The sequence below is a fragment of the Falco cherrug genome, chromosome Z, assembly GCF_023634085.1.
Source record: "Falco cherrug isolate bFalChe1 chromosome Z, bFalChe1.pri, whole genome shotgun sequence".
NCBI lineage: Eukaryota > Metazoa > Chordata > Aves > Falconiformes > Falconidae > Falco > Falco cherrug.
In genome coordinates this window covers 6,181,950-6,187,949 of record NC_073720.1, presented here as the reverse complement: position 1 = coordinate 6,187,949, position 6,000 = coordinate 6,181,950, and positions in this window count along the sequence as shown.

The following is a 6,000-nucleotide window of genomic DNA, read 5'->3' as shown; positions in this document are numbered from 1 at the left end:
AACAAAATTCTGCTTCTAACCTGAAATTTAGAAATCAAAATTCAAGTACCAAAATCCCTGCCTTACTCCCTTGGCGGGTGCTACATTTTAATCACTTTCATAGTTGTATTAATGTGGCATATGCCCAGGCTTCTAAGAAACAAACATTGGGAGCCATCTCAGATGCATAAATTTGGACCTATGAATGGATGAACTCTGCCTCACAGCACCTGAATCCTGAATTCAGAGTTATCTCCACTTACCAACCTAATCTGATTTTCTCAATACATTTCAAGAAAGACCAAGCACCTTTAGGTGCCTCAATACAGAAGAATATGCCAGCCTAAGACAGGTGTTTAACTCAGAGTTTTAAGCAGGCCACTAAGTCACAAAATAAGCAGGATCTCATACACTCCCCTTGAACATTGCTTTCTGCTGACTAGCTCAATAATTTATCAGTGCTGGCCTTTAAATCCTGTTGTTCATCTCCCAGCACTGCTTACACTTTGATTAAAGAATTTAGAAATGCACTTTGGGTACTTGATTTAGCAGACTGGAAGTAAAATCTTCTCACAAATATCTTCAGCTTTTGTTTATATGTGCTGAGGATAGTTCTGATGTGAGGTGTTCATGGATATGGATGTGCGTGTGTGCTTTTATGTAAGTTATTTACCTCCATCAACTGGTAGAACTTGAAGAAGTGTGTCAACACATGCGTAGCTTTTTTTTTATTCCTTTTTTTTTTTCTTTTCCTTTTTGTCCTAATTAAGTAGGATGTATGAGTTATGGCAGGAAATAGGCAGAAAAAAATAATTGAAGCAGATTTCTCTATAACATATCTGGCTTTTTGTAATAAAATGAAAATATTTCATAAAATCATATCAAATCAGGTTATAAAATTTAAATCCAAGCCCCATGTAATTTAGGTTCTCATATTCGTTAACAATACTACAGATGCCACCAAGCGATACAGAAATATATTAATGCCACTTAAAAAACAACAACAAAACACACACAAAACTGTTAGCTAGTGTAAGTAGGAGGCTCCTCAAGGCATTTTTAAGCAGGAACAAATAAAGTTTCTATATATCTTCTTTCTTTTAGTGCTTAGCAAGATATCTTGTGTTCTCAGAGACAACACCATGGGATGATGGGTGCCTTGACTGATTTGGTGTAGGAGTGCACCTGTCTTTCTGGAAATTATAGCAGTTTCCATTAATTTTCTGTTATCCTGCTCATTGCAGATGACTTCATGCAACCTGTTGAAGGTTTCTCCAAATACTTAAGAGAAAGATTTTATAAGAGCTTAAGCAATTTGAATGCCCCCATACATGTTTTGAACAAAAGCTATGTAAAGATAAATGCATTTTGGACAACTTCAGCTTTATCATTTCTTTCTGCCTTCAGTGTATGAAGCTGAAAATGCACCTACAGCACTAGAAGATCCATTATAAACTCAACTATATTCCAGATTTGATAATTGAAAACTAGTGTGAAAAAATAGGGATGGTATGTAGTAAAAGCAATACTGTCCTTCTGAACAATGGCATAAAAATCTAAGGTATGTAATGTCAAGGCTGGAAAAAGATATTCATAATAAGCTTCCACCATTATCTTGCATTTCAAATTGTCATTTAACCATATTTTTAGCTAAATTTCTAACAAGCCCAATTAGAAGACATCAGTATTTGTAAAAAACAAAACCAAAAACACAACCCCTTCATAATTTCTTCATTTTCTTTAATATTTAAACACATTTCCAAGCACAGTATTACTTAGGGCCCAAAGGCTGTGTTTCTTAGGCAGTTGGAGGCAATCAAGTTAAAACTGCCGCAGCCCAGCCCTCCTCCATGTGCTGGCAGATTTTGAGTGCTAAACTGGCAGAAAATTCATCATTTTGCTGTTCTTGTTTTGCTGGGTGACATTTCTGCTCCACAGGTTTAGCTGAGGTGGTCCGGTTCACAAAGAGGGTCACTGGGTATCAGTTCTGCACAAAGCAGGAGGTAATTACCATTGCTTTAAGCCCTGGCTGGTCATGTAGGAACATGGGGAATATTACTGCCATAAAGACAGACTGTCCAGACAAAGTCCTGGTAAATATAAAGACAGATTTTGCTGATTCCATGGCAAACATCAGCCAGCTCAGTTTTTAAAAAAGAAAAACAAACAAAACCCCCCACCTCAACAAACAAACAAACAAACAAACAAACAAACAAACAAACAAACAAACAAACAAACAAACAAACAAACAAACAAACAAACAAACAAACAAAACAAAAACAAAAAAAGGAAGAAAGGAAAAGAAAAAGAGGGGTTTTTTCCCCCAAACCTTTAAATTCTGTTACGTTGGGTTTTAAGTTTCCGTCAAAGCTACCTTCAAGGGAACAAGAAAACAATTCTTCAGTGTTGACTACATAAAACTTGATCTGGAAAGAAGGAAAACATGCAAAGCATGCATTTTAATAATCAAAATTAATATTTTCTGTCCAGAAGTTACAGATCTAGTTGATGCATTAATATTATATATCAATAACCTGGCATGTTTGTAATTTTTTTATATTATGGTCTGCAAAAATTATTTATGTTCTTAAATTCAGATATGTCAGATAGCTCTAGAGTGTATTATTTCTGCTATGTTTAATCAGAGGAAAAGCCTCACTGAGCATGGTATAGCCATGGGAAACCTTCAAGACACCCATTTACTGCTCTTAACAATAATTTTTGAATCCTTTCTTTTTTTTCACATAGGTTTTCCTAATTTAAATGGTTTTTAAGTCATCAAGAGTTGATTAAACCTGAATATCCCAGCTTAATTTGTATTTTGTAAAATAAATAAATAAATAAATTCTCTTGCTGTGTTATGATATTGTTGTGTGTTGTTGTGTATGTATTTATGGTATTTCTGGGGGGGTGGGGGGTAGTAGCAGAGAGCATCCTTGTTCAGAATGACTTGGGAGGTGACCTTTTTTGACTATTGGCTTGACCTCTGGGAAAAGTTATCAATTCAATGACTCTCCTGGTTTTATTTTACAATTGAATTTGAAAAAGCCCTAGAAAATATGGTTTAGAGAAGATTCCAGAAATATCCCTCAAGCTTAAATTGCACAGTGCTTCATTTTGTAATTTCTATGCTCAGATGAGAAAACCAGGACTAAGGTAAAACAAACGTAACTGGAGAAAACCTGCAGAGTGACCCGATGTGGAACGTAAAGTCTTTCCTAAAAGTTCAAGATCCATTCAAGTAAATGAGTAACTGCTTTAAACATTTTTCTCTGTTGAGGACGGCCTTTTATCCCCCCCCAAAATGAGCTTGCTCAATGCATTGCTTCTTCTAGACTCTGTAGCACTCATTTCCACTGCAAACTCAAAGGTTACTCGTGCCTCTTCCTGATGGCTCATAGAACTGAACTTCTATCACATCCCGGAGCAGCTGCCACAATTCTCTCAGATTTGTTTTTACATTTGCAAGGCAACAGAACACACATAGAATCTCTAACATAGTCTAGTGATGAAAATATGCCAGTAATAATTTTGTTGACTGCGCTGGTCCCATGCTACTTTACTGTGTCACACACAGCGCTCAACATTCATCCAACAAACTGTTGTGAGAAACGTCAAATAGCTTGCTGTCTTTGGAGTGGGGAATTACAGATTTTTCTATCATGATTCCTTTAGACAGAAATCTTCTAAATTTGTGTTGCAGAATATGTAGCCCAAAGTGACAGAGCAAGGCATACATATATGGAACCTACCTGTAAAATGTATGTATCTAACATATCTCGGCATACTGAGGGTGTTACCTGGCTTTGTATTTCTTCAGGACAAACCCAACGACTCAGACGCAGTGTCCTGGTGCTGTTTGGACATTGGCGTGGGTCAGGAATCATCCTGTGCGAGTATTTCACAACTGGTGCATTATGGTGGGGTTGTGTTTGTCTCACGTATTCTCAGGAACAGCTACCTGCCCAAGGAGTCCTCATGCTGTTGGGATGTCCCAAGGTGTCCTGCAGGGTTTCTAGCTGCTGCTATGGAGAGGTTAGGGCTTCTTCATTGCGCCATACCTGCCAGCTCTCTGTAGGTCCTGCAAATGCCTTTGGGTCACTCAAGAGGCAAGAAAAGCCCACATTTAGCTAATAAAATCAAGCCCTAGCAGTCCAAATGCTTTTTCTACAGATAATATCCAGAGATAGTCTGCAAACTTTTATGGCATTTATAAAATACCCTTTCAACCATCAGAGAAGAAAGGGAAATCCATTTGTGTTTCTCTAGGTTTCTCAGGAAGATGCCAGGCAACTTAGCCTGGATGCTGTGGATGCAAAAGCTTACAGGCCCAAAAAAGCTTTCTAGAACAAATTAATGAAAGAGGTTTGAGGATCACTGAATTCATGAAAACAACTTCTGAGTCAGGAAGTTAAGTTTCACATGAATGGTGTCTGAGAGCCTACACAACATACCTGAGTATGTTTTAGTTCTCTTTCCTAGGATTCTGCTTTGGCCTCAGCAGGAAACAGGTATTTCATTGGCAGCAGTATAAAATGTATATTCTTCTGTATTGTAAAAATTCAGTTAAGATAAAGTAATAGGATGTATACCAAAACAATAATCTGTTTTCCTCCTATAAGAGCAGGGAAACCCATTACAGATGTTAGTTATGTTATCTTAGTCATTGCGAGTGCCTGAACTCAGAAATCTAACCAAATAATATCCCACAAAAAATACTATTAATTGATCAGAATGAAATAGATCCTTATCCCTTTCAAGTTATTATTTTCTAAACATAAAAGCATTTTATTTCTAGGTAAATAGTACTCATACTTCTTTCAGATTCAGGCATTGTTTTGCAGTCGGCAACACAGCAGCCCCCTGTGAAAGCTGTGGAGAGAAATGATCTATTAAGCTGGGACAGTTCTTAGTAGGGCAAGACATAGTGCTTTATCTTGTCTAAATATAAGTGACTTAAATGTAAAGACCTTTACCAATTCCCTTGGAAGACTGGCCTGCCGTGAAACGTGTCTTGCCATTGGAACTTAGCCAAATATTGAACTGCTATTTACCTCTTTCTATTACTGCTGATTAATGTACATAGCCAAAGCCATCCCGGTAGACTCCTCTCTCTCTCTGGCCCACTTTTATTTCAGAGATTAGAGCTCTCTAAGATAAGTCACATGCAAGTACTCCACCAAGTGCCAATAGCCTGCTCATCCGCATTGTGAACTATTATGCATTTGCACATGCTTAGTACTTCTTTTAGGTAAAAATGGCCAGATAAGTGTTGTACATTTAATTTAAGCTAATTTTCCTGGCTTTGTCTAAAATGAAAGTAAATATTCTAGCTTGTACATTTAAGAAAACAGTAATTGAAAGATACCAAAAGGAGGGTTGTGATTGAAAATAGATGCAGTGGGTGTAACCAGTAATACCATCAAGAGCATAGTGTCTCTTCTTTTCCTCTGGTGACACAATGATGTAGAGAAAATATATTTTTTTCTCACCCTAGCTTTTCTTCAGATGCAGGCTGTGTGATAGATAGGGACAGGTCAAATTCTGGAGTTTGAACAGTGTCTGTTGTGTGATTATACATGTGTGTCTCTGAGATTATTGAGGATGTATAGAGTATATATTTTCCAGTGAGAGAGCAGTCACATTGTGCCTGCCCTGCTTCACAAGATGAAAAGAATACATATAGCTCCAAAATGGTAGAAAGCATTTTATATTACTCTAGCATTTTGCCATTTTGTGCAGGAAAAAGTGTCGAGGAGACTTGTCATCACACTGCTGTTCGATCAGCACAGCTGCGGGGTGGTTGGGGAAGGACATATGCCTCCAGATGCCTTCCCAGTGGTGCTGATGCTCCTGCTGCTGCTCACACCCACCCTAGGGGAATGGACCAGCTGCAGCCCAGAGAGCTGTGATGGATGAAACAAGGGGAATTCCTCCTGAGGACTTCAGCTCTGTTAGCGTCCATTCCCTATGTGAGACCCACAGGTGACCACGGGCCCAACAGCAGCTTTGTAAGGCAGA